Genomic DNA, 20,082 nt, shown 5'->3' with positions numbered 1-20,082 from the left:
CTGAATAATTATGGTCTGGGTAGAAAATTTACCATATTATTAGTTAACTTTATCAAACATCTCTCATTATTATCTTTATTTCTTGTCATCCTACACTGAACACAAGATTTTTGATAGCCAATGCAAGGTAATATGTTATTGCAATACTCTTTTTCTTTTCATATCTTTAATCAAATTATATATGTTCTGAATGAGTGAGATGAAAAGAGAAACACTGGTCTGGAATGATGAGCCTTATGGTTTTAATTTTATTTTATTGGCACGTGCCTATTGATAGTACAGTAACGACTAACACCCTCCCATGGGATCTTGAACGTTTCACGTCTTAATGGATATTGACAGCACTATTAAAAGCTGAAAAAAAAAATAGGGAGAAAACACCTTGTCCAGTTGTGAGCCTACGAACAAAATACTGGTATATCCACATAGTATGAAATAAGTTGTTTTCTTGGTTAGCAAGAATGACTGCATAGAAAAGGTAATTTTTTTTTTGCTTTGGTTTTGTTTTCTTTTTAAAGAAGAGAGGGTAAGGAAAGAAAGTGGTCAACATCAGGTACCTGCAACTGAATAATGAAAAAGCATAGCCTTTGCCACTGAGGGTTAGAAAATTTAAAAACAAAATCTGAACAGGATGCAAGATAATATGATTAATATGAACCACCTGTTTCTAAATATATGATATTCAGAATTGCAAGCACTGTATAATGTTTACCATGTGCCAAGCACTGTTCTAAGGCTTTCACATATTCTAAGTACATTAATCTTCATAACATCTCTATGAGACAGATGCTATTATTATCTCATTTTACAGACAAGGAAACTGAAGCTCATGGAAATTAAGTATTTGCCAAGGTCACACAAATAGAAAGTATTAGCAGCAAGATTAGAGTCTAAATAGTCTGGTAATAGCATCTTTGCACTTATAAATGCCATTGTCAAATAATAATAGGAATAACAACAGCAACAACAGCAGACATACAGTACTTACTGCGTATCAGGAACTGTTCTAGGAATTTTATGTATTTGAATATATTTAATCCTCACAAAACCCTAATAGAAGAGTATTACTATCTCACTTTAAGATTAGGAAACTGAGGCACAGAGAAGTTAAGGGAGTTGTCCAAGTTGACATAGAGAGGAAGAGGTAGAACCAAGATCTGATCCTAGGCAGTCTGTGGCCAAAGTTAATTATTAATTATTGTTATACATTTTTAATTATAAGTATTTATTATAATTGAGGACTTTCCTGGTGGCTCAGACAGTAAAGCGTCTGTCTACAATGCAGGAGACCCGGTTCGATCCCTGGGTCGGGAAGATCTGCTGAAGAAGGAAATGGCAATCCACTCCAGTGCTATTGCCTGGAAAATCCCGTGGACAGAGGAGCCTGGTAGGTTACAGTCCATGGGGTCGCAAAGAGTCGGACACGACCGAGCGAAAGTGAAAGTGTTGGTCACTCAGTCGCGTCCCTCTCTGCGATCCCACAGGCTGTATTCCACCAGGCTCCTCTGTTCATGGGATTCTCCAGGCAAGAATACTGGAGTGGGTTGCCATTCCCTTCTCCGGGGGTCTTCCCGACCCAGGGATCGAACCCCAGTCTCCTTCATTGCAGGCAGATTCTTTACCATCTGAGCCACCAGGGAAGCCCCATTATAAGTTACTCTGCCATAAATCTTCTAAAGTGATATTTGGCAAATCTTCAAAAGTGATGTTGCTACCATTTTCTTTATACCTTTAAAATACATGCAAATTTTTAGAAAGTGACTACAGTTTATTTTTTTGCCCAGGAAATAAGCATAATTTTAAAAGAAAAAAGTATACAGAATGGATAAACAGCGAGGTCCCACTTATGGCGCAGGGAACTATATTCAGTATCCTGGATTATACCATAATGGCAATGAATGTGAAAAAGAATATACATATATATATATATATTTATATTCTCAATAAATGGCTGATTTACTCAGAGGAAAATGGAGCATAACAGCTCTTGCAAGTCAATGCACAGATATGCCAACATCGCTAATTTTGAGTGAGGCAGAATCTCAGTGCAACATTTGGGTTTCCCAAACACAAGCACACACATACACTCACAGACACACACATTTCAAGGTGTGGAGATTGAGGTGTCTTTCACTCTGTTTCTTTGCTGATTCATGCCCACTCCATACAATCTGTGTTAAAGATGAGGTCTTTCCCTGCCGGGAGCCAACAGGAGCAGTCCCGCCCGGCAAAGGTCATGAGGACATTTCCCCAAGCCTAGTTATTTTCTGTCTATTTGAATTGGGTGGGATATATCTTTTGCCATATATATATGTGTGTGTCTGTGTGTGTGTGCCTGTGTGTGTATGTGTACACACTGGCACACACACATATAAGTGAATCACTGCACTGTACTAACACACAATTGTAACTAACACAATATTGTACATCACTGTGAGGTGAAAGGGGAAAGTGTTAGTTGGTCAGTGGTGTCCAACTCTTTGCCACCCCATGGACTGTAGCCTGACAGGCTTCTTTGTCCATGGGATTCTCCAGACAAGAATACTAGACTGGGTAGCCATTCCCTTCTCCAAGGGATCTTCAAAATCCAGGGATCAAAACTATGTCTCCTGCATTGCAGGGAGATTCTTTAATGTCTGAGCCACCAGGACATTTTAAAAATAATAAAAACAAAAAAGTAAACTGCCAAGGTAAAAATAAGATAGTATCAACCTAATTTAGCAAGCAAGTTTCATAATCAGGATGAAAAGAACAGGTCCTAACTGACAATCACTTAATTAGGGAAAGGACTAGGGCACAGCATGGCAGTGGGTATTTGCAGGAAGTTCTCCCTTAAGTGACAGAATCAGTAGAATAGCACTGAGTATTAGCTCCCTTACGTGCATGGAGAAGTACTGAGAGAAGAGGCTGCAGGAGGTAGGGGACAGTTGTGCATTCTCTTGGTTATGCTAAGGGTCTTACACTGAGAGCTATGGTAAATCTATGAATGTTTCTAAATAGAAAGTTAATGTGCTTTCATAGGTTTCTCAGAAAGATCATTTTGACAAAAGCATAGAGAATGGACTGAAAAGGGAACAGCATGAGACAACAGAAGTTAAGAGGTTATCGCAGTTTTGACAAGAGATGATGGTGGCCTGAATTAATGCAGTGGTAGTGCCGTTACAGAAGTTTCTAGTAAGAAGTGTGTTCTATTCTGTAGGTTGTGGATTTGTACAGACAGATTTATTTTAAGGAATTGGCTCATGTGATTATAGAAGCTGGCATGTCCAAAGTCGGCAGAGTAGGATGACACCCTGGAGAGCCAGGGAAGAGGCCATGTTGTAGTTCAAGTCCAAAGGCAATCTGCTGGTAGAGTTCCCTCTTGCTCAGGGGCGATCAGTTTTTTGATCTATTCAGAACTTCAGTTGATTGGATGAGGCCCACCTGCATTACAAAGGGCGATCTGATTTACTCAAAAATCCATTGACTTAAATATTTATCTCATCCAAAAACACCCTCATTAGTCTGAACTAATACGTGGATACCATGGCTCAGCCAAGCTGACACATAAAATTAACCATCACCAGAGGGTTGTTAAAATGTAGAATTGACTGACCCTGAAAATTTTAGATGAGAGAATTAAGGGAAGGGGGCATTGAAGAAAGTGGTACCTTCTTTAATAAATAAATCAATTTAATAGATAAAGAAAAAACAGTTCACAAATAGAGCAGACTTCATCAGGAGGATTACATGATAGGTGACATTTTGAATCTCGTGTCATTTTAAGAAACATTGTAAAGATGGGAAATATCTACAAAGCTATTGTGTATGTGCATATGAAACTCAGGAAAGGTTTGGATGAGAAAGACAGACTTGAGAATCATTGGTTTTTGATTATTAAAGTTAGGATATATTAGTTACCTAGGCTTCCCAGGTGGCTCAGTAGTAAAGAATCCGTCTGCCAATGCAGGAGCTGCAGGAGACATGAGTTTGATCCCTGGGCTGGGAAGAGCCCCTGCAGGGAGAAATTTCAACCCACTCCAGTATTCTTGCCTGGAGAATCCCATGGACGGAGGAGCCTGGCAGGCTAAGTCCATGGGGTTGCAAAGAGTTGCACACGACTGAGCACACACACAGGCATGCAAGCTTATTACTTTCCTAGGCCTTCTATAAGAAAATACCACAAACTGGATGGCTTAGAACGAGGTTTATTGTCTCCCAGTTCTGGAGGACAGAAATCTGAAATGAAGGTATAGGCAGGGTGCTGCTCTTTCTGGACACTAGGGAAGGATCCATCCATTGCAGGCTTCGCTCTTTGTTTCTGTTAGTTCCTTGGCTTGTGGCAGCATAACTTAAGTCTTCACATGGCATTCTCCATGTGTACACATCTGTCCCTTCACATGGTGAAGGGAAACCAGGCATGTTGGGTTAGAGGTCCAACTTAACTCCAGTTTGACCTCACCATTAGGTTCTTGATTGGTGGCCCATATGTAGCAAATGTCCTTCATTGTTCAATAGCTAAGTCGTACCCGAATCTTTGTGATCCTGTGGACTGCGGCACGCCAGGCTTCCCTGTCCTTCACCATCTCCCAGAGTTTGCTCAAACTCATGTCCATTGAGTCGGTGATGCCATCCAACCATCTCATCGTCTGTCACCTCCTTCTGCCCTCAATCTTTCCCAGAATCAGGGTCTTTTCTAATAAGTCGGCTCTTCGTATCAGGCAGCCAAAGTATTGGAGCTTCAACTTCAGTATCAGTTCTTCCAATGAATATTCAAGATTGATTTCCTTTAGGATTGACTGGTTTGATCTCCTTGCTGTCCAGGAGACTTTCAAGAGTCTTCTCCAGTTTGAAAGCATCAGTGCTTTGGTGCTCAGCCTTCTTTATGGTCCAACTCTCACATCTTATTATTGTTTATTGTAAATATTATTTGACAATTAGAGTATATGCGTGTTAGTACTTACAAATATGTTTTAAAAGAGATCCTTCCATTGAAATTATATAATCTTTAGAATATCAATGATGAAGAAAAGAAAGAATAAGAACAGAGTTTGGTAACTAGGTATCAAAACGGCATTCAGTGTAAGTGAGTTTCTTAGTATCTTGTAAAAGATACTACTGTTGACTAGGTGGAAGTCAGTTTCAGACATTCTTTGAGTCTGGGAGGAGGCATGATGGAGCTACATAAAAGGTGAATCCATGGAAGACATGAGAATGAAGTGCCATCTGAAAGTGACTCAAAGAACTTGTAAATGTGTCCAGTTATAACAGTGTTATCCATCTTCCACTGCAAGAACTGATAAAGAACATTGGATTACCATTGTGAGCTGCGTATAATGTAAGCTGTAGAGATAGTTCATGCACATGTGACTGGAGATAGATACATTTGGAATGAAGAAATCTTACCTGTACAAAGGTAGTCAAGTAAAGAGTCCTTGGGTAAACAAAGTCATTTGAAAATTGCAAATGACTTTTAAAACACAGATACTTTTTCTGTAAAGTTTCTATTTCATATGAACTTTGCAAAATTGTCAGCCCATCCCATTTAAAAAATCTCCTGTGATCCCATATAACTAATGAGTAACAACAATGAGACGTATTTATCTAGCATGCAAAATTATATACATTCATCATGAGGAAATATTTTAGAATCTAATTATCCAGAGGAATAATGGGATAAAGCAACCACAAAAGATTATTTCTATAATTTAGATGTGATCAACCAAGCTCAATATTAAGTAAAGATATCACGGAAACCAAGCAGCCAGAGAATTACATCTTTGCAGTTAAATCCATTTAAAAAATGCCATGTCTCAAAAAAAAAAAAAAAAGCCATGTTTCAAGGCTCCATTTTGAAAGAATTAGAGATCCAAAGGCAAAGGCCATGATAAGAAATAGTATTTTTTTTATTTTTTTTTATTGTAAAAGAGAAAAAAGACATGGGTATGTATTAAAGAGACCATCATTTGTAAACATTAAGTGACATGACTAAAAAGTTACTAAAATCTCTGCATTACAAAAGTGGAGATCAGTCCTAGCTCTGCCACCTACTCGCTTTATGACCTTATTCTCTTCCTTCATCTCTTCATGCCTCAGTTACCTCATTCATAATAGAGGATAATGGCATTTGCCTCCTATTGTTTTTGTGAAGATTTAATGAGATATAAGTGTAGTACATAACACAGAGCCTAGACAATTCTTGCTGCTGCTGATAATGAGTCATTTTGTGCTCATTGAAGAATTCAGAAAAAAGTTCAAGACATAGTCCCCATCCTTTTTGGTTTATAGTTTTGTCAGAGATGTGTAGGGGAGAAAAAACTGTTCATTGACTGGGGCCCTATAAATTACATGGACAAAAGGCAGATTAACAGGAGAAAAATGATTGGATTTATTAATACATGCTTCATGCATATACCTAAGAGCATTCAGTGATGAGTAACTCAAAAGGGTGGTTAGAACTTAGGCTTATATATCATCTTAGCAAAAGAATAATACATTTTTAGAAGTTTTTAGATGAGACAAAGGCAAAGCACTTTGAGTTTCTAGTGTGGCAAATTGTGGGAACGTAAATATATGAAGAAACTAATGGAAGATGAGAGCTAGTGGGTAAACTGTTACGTAGGTTCCCCTGGTGCTGTTTCCGAAAGGATAACAGTCTATCTAGAACAGTCTCTGATGAATAACTTCTCTTTATTCCTGGTAAAGAGTAATAGAGGGACACCTTCACAAATTTATGTCCTGGTTTTAGGCAGATAGCTACAGGGCTGAGAGTTTTTCTGGCATCTGCTTCTTCTCAGTTACCTTCAGCTTGAAATAGTGGCATATTTTGAGGCAAAATATTCTGCTGCTCTTCAGATGTGATAAAGCTGAACCAGCAAACAGTGTACTGATATATAATAGAGATTACTTCAGACTATCTTAAAGGAGAGATCAGTGAGATCTGGTAAAATGATGTAAGGTTTCACAAGAAGCTGAAAAAATAGTTGAACTATTTTTTCACATAGTTCACTAACATCTCTGGTCTCTGAATGTATCAACTGAACTAGATGCTGAAGGATGGGTAATATTTGGCTAACCAGGGGTGAAACTACTCAAGTAAATGGGACTAATGCCATCATTGGCACATGTCAGCATGGCAGGTGGAAGGCCTCATGGAGGAACTGTTCAGTGGCCCACAGGGAAGTACATCAAATGATGACAAGGATGGGTCCTAAGTTTAGGCCTTAGATCTACAACTGAGTACCCATATAATCTCTGACAAGGGCTTTCATCTCTCTGTGCCTTAATATCCTCCTCTATAAGAAAGAGTAATAGAACATTCTTTGTTATTGTGAGGGTCAAATGAGGTAATCCACAGAGACTGATGTCGCTAATACTCTAGTCTATCAATTACATGTTGATGTCATTGGTCTCTGATGAACAGTTCAGTGTTCAGTAAATATTTTCTCAGGTTCTCATTGTCCTCGTTTTCATCATTGACAGAGGAGAGTTTGAAATTGGAAACTCTTGGACAAATAGGAAGACTGCTGGAAAGACTTGTGAGGAGTCTTGCAAGTCAGATGATGGGTTGTGATGTGAGGTAGGAGAGTCAAGGTGATTATAGGAATTTGTTCAGAGATTACCCAGGTAGTGAGCCAGAATACAAGAAAGAAGAGTTGAACACAAGGTGGATATAGATGGAAGAAAACAGTCAAAGGTGAAGAAAAAAAGGAGTTAGCTCATTTCTGATGTTCCTTTCAAAGGAGTTGCAACCTGTGGCAGTTATAGAAGGTGATACATGAAGGAAAATTTTCATAAAAGAGATGGAGGGAAAAAAGGCATTTGGTGTTGGAAGCAATGGATTGCAAATGGATGGCCTAGACTTTTTTTTTTAATATAAATTTATTTATTTTAATTGGAGGCTAAATACTTTACAATATTGTATAGACTTTTTAAGAACAGCAAAGTTTCATCAATATATAACTATATATTGATGTGTTTTGACATCTTAGGTTATTTCATTAATCCAACCAACATTTATTGTGCCATTCCACAAATAATTTTAATTAAAGCATGCACAGTAATACATCATTTATTTAAATGTAAAATTGAGAAAGCTAATTTAAATGCAGCCAAACATATGCTAAATCAATAAATGTACTCTAAAATGTGTGTAATAGTATGTAAACTATGCAAAGTACTTGGCATAATCTACATTCTCCAACCTTTGATTGTATTAATATAGATGATAATTAATTTAGGGATCATGAAAAATAATTAATTTTGTAAGTAAAGTAAGAAAGCTTATCAAATATTTGTAATATTTGTGAATAAATCTCTTTCGTTTCATGTTTCTGGAACTCAGCAAATTAATTGCAAGGACTAACAGGAAGCAATAAAAAAAATGCATTTCAAAAAGGGTGTTTTGAAATTGGAAACTCCAAGTGTGATTCTTATGCAAATATTATTTAATCAGGAACAGTTTTGCTTCTCCTCATATAAGATTATATGGAAATTAGAATTACCTGTTTACTTCTAGTATGATTATAAGGACAGCTACCTGAGTCAGATTTGATGATAAATCAGTCTTCTGATAGTGAATAAGCAAATTTTAATCAATAAACCTAAACATTTAAGCTCTGTCATTAGTGGTGGATAGCAATTTTAGTTTTCTGAGTTTTAAAATGATTGTATAAGTTAATTAATTCATTTCACATTATTTTAACCTGGATGGATCAAAATTATGTTTCCAAATGTCATACCCTAGGCATTAAATTATAGTAACCAATAGTAAAGATTAGAATATCTGTAAATAACAGAATTAATCCCAAGCAGTATTAAAGCTTGGGCTTCCCTGATGACTCAGATGGTAAAGAATCTGCCTGCAGTGTGGGAGACCTGGATTCGATCTCTGGGTTGGGAAAGATCCCCTGAAGGTGGGCGTAGCAACCCATTCCAGTATTCTTGCCTGGAGAATCCCCACAGACAGAGGAGCCTGGCGGGCTACAGTCTATGGGGTCACAGAGTCAGACATGACTGAGCAACAAAGCATAGCACAGTATTGAAGCACCCCTGATAATATGAATTTCTGAGACAAACTAGGTGCCACATTCTATCATATTTTACAAGTGATAATGAGCAACTCATAGATGCTAATGCAAAGCAAAACAGTGACCTAACAATAAGCCCTGTTCATGAAGAAACAAGGCTTCCCTGGTGGCTCAGCAACAAAGGATCTGCCTGCCAATGCCTGCCAGTGTGGGAGACGCAGGTTCGATCCCTGGGTTGGGAAGATCCCCTGGAGGAGGAAATGGCAACCCACTCCAGTATTCTTGCCAGAGAAATGCCGTAGACAGAGGAGTCTGATGGGCTACAGTCCACTGGGTCACAAAGGGTTGGACACAACCTAGTGATTACACAATGAAGAAAAAAAAGAATATCTGGTTGATATTCCATTTACTTAAATTGCCTTGCTCCCTATATCAGCAAACATTTCCAGAAATCCATTTATTCACAATAAAAACTTTCTCTCTTTGCTATCTAGGTTTATTTTTCTCAATGGAAATATGTGGTATGTGAGTGTGTGTGTGTGTGTTGTGGGGTGGGGGGGAATTCCACAAATAAAATTAGCCAGTGAAGTTTTGCCCAGGGCCTTAGAGCTTTAACGACCCAAGGTATTTAGTAGTGTACATTTGGGATTTTATTATTATTTTAGTGAAATATCTTTAGGTCCAGTTTAGGCAACATCATGACATACTGCTGCCATTCATTCAATAAACAGTTCTCAAATTTCTAAATTCAAGCACTGGGTTAAGGCTTTGAGGTACAAGAGCAGCTCCCACAATAACAACCGTCAAATGATACATCACACTCAATCAGATGACTCTGTGACCCCCCACCCCAATGACCAGTCATCTCAGTTAGACCTTTCAGTTGTTTAGCCTGCAATTACAGAGTTGTCTCCTTTCCTTCACAGCCAGAGAAACCTGAGTTCAAATCCTGACTCCCCCTCTAAACAGTATAACTTTGAGCAATTCACCTAACCCCTCTGATCCTCAGCTTGTGCCGTGTTTAGTTGCTCAGTCGTGTCCTACTTTTTGTGACCCCATTGACTGTAAGCCCGCTACACTCCTCTGTCCACGCGGATTCTCCATGCAAAAATACTGGAGTGGGTTGCCATGCCCTCCTACAGGCAGTCTTCCCAAACCAGGGATGAAACCCAGGTCTCCTGCATTGCAGGTGGGTTCTTTACCCTTTGAGCCACCAGGGAAGCTTCCTTGCCTATAAAACAGGAAAAAAATGCCATCCTCCTCCTAGGATTTTCTTAAGAATGAAATGAGACAATATGTGCAAGTCTCTCAGCACTTGCTTGATACATGGTTACCATTTAATAAGTGTTAAATGTTGTTATCCCTTAATAAGAATAATTATTTCAGTGAGCATACAATGAAAAACTATGAATAGAAATAATCACAACAATAAAAATCTTAGTTGACTAGCATGCCCAGAGGAAGAGATATTCTGATTAATCTGATCTTATAATTTTATAGAAAGCCATTTGGGCCCCAGTCTTTATCATCTGTAATCTTTCTGAACTTTATTAGTTGACGGCCCACCCAAATACCTTCCCTCAACCCCCAGGATTTTTGGCCTCAGATTTTACACAGGTGAAAATGTGCAACATAGCGCTTAAATATAGTTTTGTACATGCAGTCAGCCCACAATGTATAGATCATTGATAAATCATTGAAGTGAAAGTGAAAGTCGCTTAGTCGTGTCCGACTCTTTGCAACCCCATGGACTATATAGTCCATGGAATTCTCCGGGCCAGAATACTGGAGTGGGTAGCCTTTCCCTTCTCCAGAGGATCTTCCCAACCCAGGGATCGAACCCAGGTCTCCTGCATTGCAGGTGGATTCTTTACCAGCTGAGCACAAGGGAAGCCCTGATAAATCATTAGGACTTTGTTATTTTCTCTGGGCCATTATTCAGAGCATAAGGGATCCCTGCAAATGAGTGTTGGAGAGTGGGCTTCATCTATTCTAATTCCAGAATACACTCTAGATTAATCAAAGGTTCTAGTTATTTTTTCCTGTAGTCTCTTTGAGCCACTTATCACTAGTAATTTTTTTCTGACCTCATGCTAGAATAATTGCATTTCTGGCCTCAGTTCACTAGAAATAAGTGCTAAACTCTCATTCTGTCTGCCTTAGCAATAAAACAAATTTCTACATCAACTAAAAATATTCTTTTAAATAGGAGACAAAAATAAATATGTGAAATAAGATAGGTAATATACTTTAGATCTCATTAAGAGTTCTTACATTCCAAATGCAGAAACTCCAGTTTGCAAAAACTGTAAGAACTCTTTAGTGTGTTGAGTATTTAATAAGATTTCATCATTCTTATGTAGAATATGAGTAATGCCAGCAGTTACAAATTTGGCTTTCCTCACAGTATGTGCTTGTTGCCATGTATGCCTTATGTAACTTCACTAGCCAGAAAACCATGAAAATGTTGGAGCAGGTGGCTGACTACATAGGAAATGACCAAAATACCTTGAAGATGGCCTAATCACTTATTAGAAACATGCTTCAGTTCCATATTTCAATATTCTGATTATTACAAAAAAAGTATCAAATGAATAACAGCTGTTATGTACTGACATTGCAGTTAATTGGACCCTATTCTCGGTCAAATGCATTTAGATTCACATTGGTAATTATACCTAACAGCTCATGAAACCAACAAACTGCCCTGCACCCAACTCAGTTCCACCCACATTGACTCCCTGAGCCCCTAGGCTGCTTCAGAATCAGGTAAAAATCTATTGTTAATGTGCAAAAGGATTATTATGCATGGAAACCTTTTAGTGATTTTTAATTTAATTCTACAAGTGCTTATTGAATGCCCGTAGTGTGTTGAGCAGAGTGAGACACTCTAATCATAGTATTGTTGTCTGTTAACTCAACACCATTAACCTACTTAAGGGGTTACTAACTGTCAGCCTTTCTCACTCTGTACGTGTCTCTTCTGTAAGAAATGACAGCTCTTGCTGCATATGTATGTATGTGTGTGTCTCCACTCACACAGGACTATATGTAGCGTATAACATGTATATTTAATTTTCACATATTTTTAACAAATGAAAACTTCTGTTTTGCTTCTTTATGTCTAGTCATTTCTCAGTCACTCCCTTCACACATGAACAATCTATAATGTATAAGATATCTTGATTAGTTGCTGCTGCTGCTGCTAAGTTGCTTCAGTCGTGTCTGACTGTGCAACCCCATCAATGGCAGCTCACTAGGCTCCCCCGGCCCCGGAACTCTCCAGGCAAAAACATTGGAGTGGGTTGCCACCTCCTTCTCCATGCATGAAAGCAAAAAGTGAAAGTGAAGACGTTCAGTCGTGTCTGACTCTTAGAAACCCCATGGACTGCAGCCTACCAGGCTCCTCCGTCCATGGGATTTTCCAGGCTAGAGTACTGGAGTGTGTTGCCATTGCCCTTAGTGGGAAAAAAAAAAATCTTAGTTTAAGAAATCCGTTATACCTTTGTTATAATGGTATTAGAAAAACATTATAACCTAAACTTAGAATACCTAGTTGTCATCTAATTCAACAATGGATTTGATATACTATTTCATAATAGCTTAGAAGATGATGATATGATTCATTTGGAAAGCAAAAAATAATTATCCTTTAAATGTGCAATTAAGTGTGGATACCATAATCTTTTTTTCTAATTTAACCAGTATTAGAATCTACTCTAAATGTACATTATATAAAAAAAAATTATCTCTTTATTAGAGGAGGTATTTCAGAGGCCCTGACTTTGATTTAGTCTTTTCTATCTGGTGAGCCCTAGACAGAGCTGCCTAGGAATTACGTAAAGCGTCGCTAAACAGAATGTATGCCTGTAGGTCTAGGGAGCTGCAGGCACAGCCCTGCTGAGGGTAGGACAGGTTCCTAGGAGTTCTTTACAGACCTGAATGGCTCTGTGTGGCTTCCCTGGTGGCTTAGATGGTAAAAGTTTGTGACCCCATGGACTGTATACTGCCAGGCTCCTCTGTCCATGGGATTTTCCAGGCAAGAATATTAGAGTGGGTTGCCATTTCCTTTTCCAGGATATCTTCCTGACCCAGGGATTGAACCCAGGTCTCCAGCATTGTAGGCAGACGCTTTACCATCTGAGCCACCAGGGAAGTCAAGGATCCACTGATAATGCAGGAGACCTGGATTCTGTCCCCGGATCGGGAAGATCCCCTGGAGAAGGGAAAGGCTACCCACTCCAGTACTCTTGCCTGGAGAATCCCATGGACAGAGGAGCCTGGCAGACCACAGTCCATGGGATCGCAAAGAGTTGGACATGACTAAGCAAATAACACACATACACACACATGGCTCTGTGGTAGAAAAATCACATTCTTAGCATATGCTGGGTTAGGCTGTGCTGTAATCTGAAAGTCATAATACTTTGTTTTGTATTAGGTGTACAACAAAGCAATTCATTTATATATATATGTGTGTGTGTGTGTGTGTGTGTGTGTGTGTATGTATGTATTTTTCAGATTCTTTACCTTACAGGTTATTGCAAGGTATCAACTAGAGTTGCCTGTGCTGTACAGTAGGTCCTTGTTGTTTATCTATTTTATGTATAGTAGTGTGTATCTGTTAATCTCAAAGTCCTAATTTATCCCCCACCCCATGTTTTAAGTGAATCATTTTGTATAGTTGAATGTCTGAATTTGAAATTTTCTAATTTCCCTGTTTATCTCACCCATGTGTACATTTTTGTGGTTTTGAACTGCTACCTCATCTGATTTTCGAGAACAGTATTTCTGTGAAAGGAAAATGTGTTCCCTCTAGTCCTCTTTTATCAAAAACCCTTTGCACTTGCTTTCTTTTGCCAATTGAACCTTTTTTGAAATGCATCAGTAGGGAGAGCTTGCCTAGCCTTTTCTAAACAGGAGTAGCTATAGGTGCATTTAAACAATCTAACTTGAAAAGGGGATTTCTCTCTTTTTATTTGAAAACAATTGAAAATGAAAGGTGTGTGTCTCAGGATAGAGTGCTTAACCGACCTTGTTCTACTTCACTTCAGAGTGGTATATGAAACTGCCTCCCCTGTGTCTTCCCCAGCATTTTAAAAAGACGGTTTACTTGTTTGAGGCAACTGGTTCTGAGTCAGAGCTCTTTCTGGCATAACCAGGATCCATTATGTTGTTAGGGCTTGTTATACTGTTCTTTTCATCTCAAAAAGTGAATGAAGCTTTGTTCGAAGGGCTAGATGATCATATTTTGAGAGGAATGGAAATGGAACTAGAGAGGTGGACTATGGCTCCATTAAGCTTTAAGAGTACACGTGTTCCATCCCCCACAGTACGTAGAGCCTGAACTTTTCAGTAATCTCATGTAAGCTCCTGTGACCCAGGTATGTTGAAAACTAACCCTTTTCACTTGAGCAACCATGACAGTAAATGAAACCCTGTAGAGGTACCTCTCTCCTCATGGATGGAAAACAGGGGTGGTGGTGAGGCATTTGCAGTATGGTTCTCAGCCTCTCCTCCCAGTCCCCTCTCTAAGACCCCAGAAAAACAAAGTAAGCATTTTTATAAAGAAATATATATTGTAAATCACCTATACTTCAATAAAAATATATCGATCTTTTTTTTTTTAGAAAAGAAATGTATATGTTCTTCCTTTTATAATCATAGATAATTATAACCTTATGAAAAGCTATTGTGTGCTTTGGACTTCAGCAGTCAATGCTTCTTCTACAGGATGTGGCTCTTTAAAGACAGAAGTAATTAAGGACTGATTGGAACTTAACATTCCAAAGTCAAATCAGAAGTTTATACTCCCTCACAAACATTTCCACCTACAGTAGTGTCTTCAAGAAAAAAAAAAAAAAAGTATTCTCTCAGTGGAAAATGGGGCCAGGTTTTTGCTTTGTTCTTTTTGTTTCTTGAGAGGGAGGAGAATAAGAAGGTCATTGCTTATCTCACAAATATGGTAGTTAGCCATCTCTAAGTCATACTGTTTTGCTCTAAGGTGGGTAATGCCAGGCTCTGGCATCAATACTGTATGCCTTTCTTTTTCTTTAATTTTTTTTTTTAATTAAAGTCTAGTTGATATACAATGATGTGTTTCAGTTTCAGGTGTACAGCAAAGTGATTCAGTTATTTACCCATTCTTTTTCAGATCATTTTCCCATATAGGCTATTGTAAGATACTGAATATAGTTCCCTGTGCTATACAGTATGATGATTATAATTATCAAACAGTTAGTGTTCATTTATACTACCCACATATTGGTCTTCATTCCTTTTTGTATTTCAGATCATACATTTGGAATTACTCTTTCTGCCTGCAGTATATCTTTTAGAATTTCTTTTTGGTGAAGATGACAAGCTATTTGGGCCAAACCTCTTTAGGAACTTTCTGGGCCAAAAGAGACCCAACCTTGTCCCAGCCTAACCCCAAGGCTTGGGCCTTTGGCCTTCTTCTTAATCTCACATGAGTTTTCCTTCCTATAATCCTATCTCAGCAAAGTGTTCCTCCTGTATCCTGACTCTTTTTAAGTCATTTTCTCCCATGCCTTAGTTTACAACAAGCCAAAATGTTTCATCCAGCTGTGTGCTCTATTTGGCCTTATTTCCTGATTTAATCTTTGTCCTTTTGGCCTCCGTTTCAGGTCACAACTTCCTGATATCCTCCTGGCTCCCCAACCCTCCCACCATGCTCCTGTTGCTAACTGGCAGGGTAACACAGTACCATCTTTCAGCTTGAATTTCTTCCTTCAAAAGAACACTTCCAGCATCTGTTGATACCTTGTAACACTTGCGGCCCGTGCCTCAGGGACTCTTCCACAGTGGATGGGTTCAGATTCTCGCCCTTCAGGCTCTTGGCATTCTCTTAGGCCAGTGGTTCTGAAAGTGTGGTCCTCAGCCCACTGCTCAAGGCCGTAGACCTTGAGTAGAGCTGGCCTCATCCACTGCTCCTTCTACTATACAACTCTGCTTCGCTAGTGCTTTAAATTGTTAATTAGTTAAATTATTTATTTAAATTATTTACATGTGAAAATGAGAGACTTATCCTCAAAGCTTTACATTCCTATCATTTTTGAACCTTCTACCAAATGACAGGATCAGTCACAATCAAGTAGTTTTCAGTGAAGATGGGAAGATATCTTTGTCACTGAAGTTTACAGGGAATTCAGCAGAGTCTTTGTGTTGTTCAGTATGGCTTTGATGGATGGATGTTGCCATGTTTTTTCAGCTATAACATTCCAAAGTGAACTCAAACAACTGATTTACTAAGGAATGATTATTTGCATTCTGTGTGTGTGTGTGTGTGTGTGTGTGTGTGTACATAGGTGTATGCGTGTACTTGATTTATGAAGTGAATTACCAAATAATTTCTTAGGGAGAAATGTCCCTGATATGCTCAAATAGAATTTCTTGGTCATGGGGAGGAGGTAGATAACGAATTACATAGCTGTTTTAGGAGCACATCTACTGAAGAGCAAGTTATTAGTTGAGGATTAACACACTCTCGCTATCATTATCCTTATTTGTACATAATTTAAGGCCCTTTGTTTGCTCCTGATGTATGGATTCAGACAGCAAGTAACCATGTGTGAGTTTTTCATTTGTCTTGGCTTGACATCTTTGTTCCATATACCCTAATGGATATGAACTTAGAGGAAAGAAAATCCAAAGCTACTATTTCAGTCTTTTCTGCTTTTAAATTTATTTTCAGCAGCCAAACATTTTTTTTTCAATAATAACTGGAGCATTGAGATGATTTTCTTAGTAAATCACTATTGAATGGATTGAAAAAGTTAGTGTACCCTCTAAAAGAAGTGACTTAACCACTGGGAAATTCTTCTTTGATACAATTTTATGAATGTTAAAGAAAATAGCATGAAGAAATTATCAGCAGTAGACAGTACTACATCATTCTGAAGACAGTGTGATCTTTTTCAAATATTAATAAGGAATTTATGAAAAATGAGCAATCAAGATAGTTTATTGTTACAGATGGATTTTATTTTACCAGCATGTGGGCCTCTTGTACAAAGAATATTAAAAATTACAAGATGGCAGCAGCAGAGCCTCAAAGCAAGTGTGAGGCCTTCTGAGTCCTAGGCCCTGTGTGACTGCATGGGTCATATGCCCTCACATGTCCAGAAAGCCCCTGTGTTTTGCCTAAGTGTACAGTGAATGAAAGAAGTCAAATCCACATACCTTTGTTCATGGAACAAAATGAACATTTTAACTTGAATAAAAGTGAGAATCTTTTAACAAGAATCCACTTCTAAAAAAAAAAGTCTCTTCCTACCAGTGACCTCTTTTATTTATTTCAAAATGTCTATTCTTTCCCATCAATTTCAGTATGATCTCTGTAGCAAATAAAAAAGGGAGCTTTTCCCAGGAGAACTTATGTCAAGAAACAATCTTCTTTGGCTCTCTTCTGATACATTAAGAAATAGTTCTCATCTGTCTTAAAGTAGGTTTGAACATTTTCCTCTGATGAATACTTTACATACTCTGAGCAAACAGTTTCAAATTTCTCATGTATTTTTCTCAAGAGATTTCTATTTCTTTTTTTTTGATCCCCAGTGGTTTAAGGTATCATATCTACATATAGTTTGTACTACATTCTATATAAACAATGTGATAAGACTTATAGGATTTCATTCTGTAGCATTATCCTTAGGTCTGTTTGCACTTGATGCTGAGTTCACTTAGAGAAATATGCATTCTTTGTTTTCTGTGATTTGGTTTTCATAAAACATGAAGCTGCTCTCTAGATTATCCAGACCAGTTCCCTGTCTCAAGGTATACCCATATGTAACTCTGTAAGACAAATGGTTAGACAGCATGTTTCTAAATGTCCCAGAAAAAGGGAGTAGCACCAATAGTCCTTATATAGTGAGGGATTTCCAGGGGAATGCACTTACAGTCTTCACAAGTTCCATTGTTCTTGAATGCAATCACTATTCTTTTGTTTTTATTGAAATTATTTGATATTATTCCTTTAATTTGGGTAAAGTGCCTTATTTTGAAACCTAACTTTAATTATATTTTTATGGAGAAAATAGAAAGCAGATTCTTCTAACTAGTATATTCTACCATGTAAAACTCTTAACTTTGTCATTACATTTGTCCATTTGTCATCTCTTCCCTTGTGGCTTACCTGGTAAAGAATCTGCCTGCAATGTGGGAGACCTGGGTTTGATCCCTGGGTTGGGAAGATGCCCTGGAGAAGGGAAAGTTTACCCGCTCCAGTATTCTGGCCTAGAAAATTCCGTGAAATGCAGTTCATGGGGTTGCAATGAGTTGGCTGTGACTGAGTGGCTTTCACTTTCACTTTCTGAAATGTAGACATATCCTGATTAATCATTATTGTCGTGTAGGTTTCTCTCTTTTTTTCATGAAAAAAATATCAAATTATTAATTTTTCTTAAAAGTTCAATGTTGTTTTCTTTTTTTTTAATTTCAGATGCTCTTTAGTATTCAGCATATTCACAGCATGCTCAGAGTTTCCCTCACTGGTCCACTGGCTCTAATATTTATTAGAATAATTTTATTTACCATATGTTTGTGTCATATTGGAAATGTTAGGAGGAAAAAATAAATTTTGAATGTGAAAGGTCCTTTCTTCTTTTATCAAAAGGAAAAGATGCATTCTTTGACATTAATAAGAGTCATGCTGGTGTTCTCTTACAAGAAACTCACTAAAATGACAAAGAGCATGAAAAATGTACTTAGATGTTTGGTTGAACTGGGTTGGTTGGTTGGTTTTTCTATCTGGTAAATTCTAATTCACAAAAATAAAATTACAATTAATAAGAAAGCACAAATAGAGCAGATATATTGATATTCTACATACTATTGAAGTAGTCAATTCATGTGATTACAATATAAAAAATAAATTTGACTTTTTTGCAAAATTTGCTGATTTTTTCTCTGAAAAATACTATAACAAGTGGATTTATTTGTTCAGTTCTCAGTGAGGTACTGGCTGTATCAAGGTTTTGGCAAAACAAACATGCTTTATCTATCTCTAAGTATATTAACTAATCTATAAAGGCTTGACATTCATTAATGCTTGCTGAGGGAAAAAATGAGTTCCCGAGATTGTGTTTTCCTCAGTACTGTATAACTTACTTTCACAGCCCTACTTAAGCTTTGATTTCTAAATCTCTCCCCAGTGAAATCATACCTCAAAGATGTTTCATTAAAATGACGAGATAAGCTGCCTTGCATCCCTATGCTGGAGTAGGAGTAAGGGACAGAGTTCTGGGAGATCTTGCAGAACTATTCCTAAGCTTTAGGGAAAGAAACACAAAAAATTGACCTTGTCATCATGAACAATAATAGCCCAGAGAGCATGCCAGCTACGTGTGGAGAACAGGCTTGTCTTGAATTTATATTGATGACTCAAAACATAGAGTTAGAATGTGGAGGTTGGAGTTATGGAAAATAGGGACTATTAGAAAGACTGTGCTTTTCAAGTTCTGCATTTTTGAAAATATTTTAAGATGCAGATCATCATTGTCCTAGCATAGCCAATGCAAGACTATAGCATAGCATAGCAAGACTGTCATAATACAGTCTTGCCTCTTTGTTTTGAAATATTTTTTCAGAAAGCTGGTAATAGTTCAGATGACTTTATTATATCCCTAAATATTAGTTTGAATCATATGAAACTGTTGCTGTTTGACTACTTTTGGGGCTGTAAACATGGTGACCTCACAGGCTTCAATCTAGTAAAAAACATGTCATTCCCCAAACAGAAAGGTAATATTCTCCTATTCCTTAACTATCTGTTGTAGATGAAACTCAAACTCTGTCTTTGTGATCATTTACTGGTTAAGTTTGACATGTAAGAGAAATTTCAAGCAGATTTTTTGGCATCAAAACAGAGATTTCAAATAGGAAAACCAGGCCCCCCTGGGAAATAGGCCTTAATGAAGTCACCTAATCAGTGCCCTGGTCTCAGTGGATACAGTCTTTCTGTTTGCAGAGTATTTCTTCAGAGAAAATGCAGTGTGGTTGGTTAATTTGTCATCTTCTTTATCATTGCTCTAAATAAATACGCCCTGGTCATTCT

The 20,082-nt window shown here is 37.8% G+C and overlaps 1 protein-coding gene across 5 annotated transcripts in view; it reads left to right on the top strand.

The window, feature by feature from the left end:
• DIAPH2 (diaphanous related formin 2) overlaps positions 1 to 20,082 on the top strand; it is a 968,993-nt gene that overhangs the window by 758,645 nt on the left and 190,266 nt on the right. The gene's annotated exons all lie outside the window — the stretch shown is intronic.

Source organism: Ovis canadensis, chromosome X (assembly GCF_042477335.2).
Source record: "Ovis canadensis isolate MfBH-ARS-UI-01 breed Bighorn chromosome X, ARS-UI_OviCan_v2, whole genome shotgun sequence".
Classification (NCBI taxonomy): Eukaryota; Metazoa; Chordata; class Mammalia; order Artiodactyla; family Bovidae; genus Ovis; species Ovis canadensis.
This window is presented reverse-complemented; position numbering and strand designations above follow the sequence as displayed.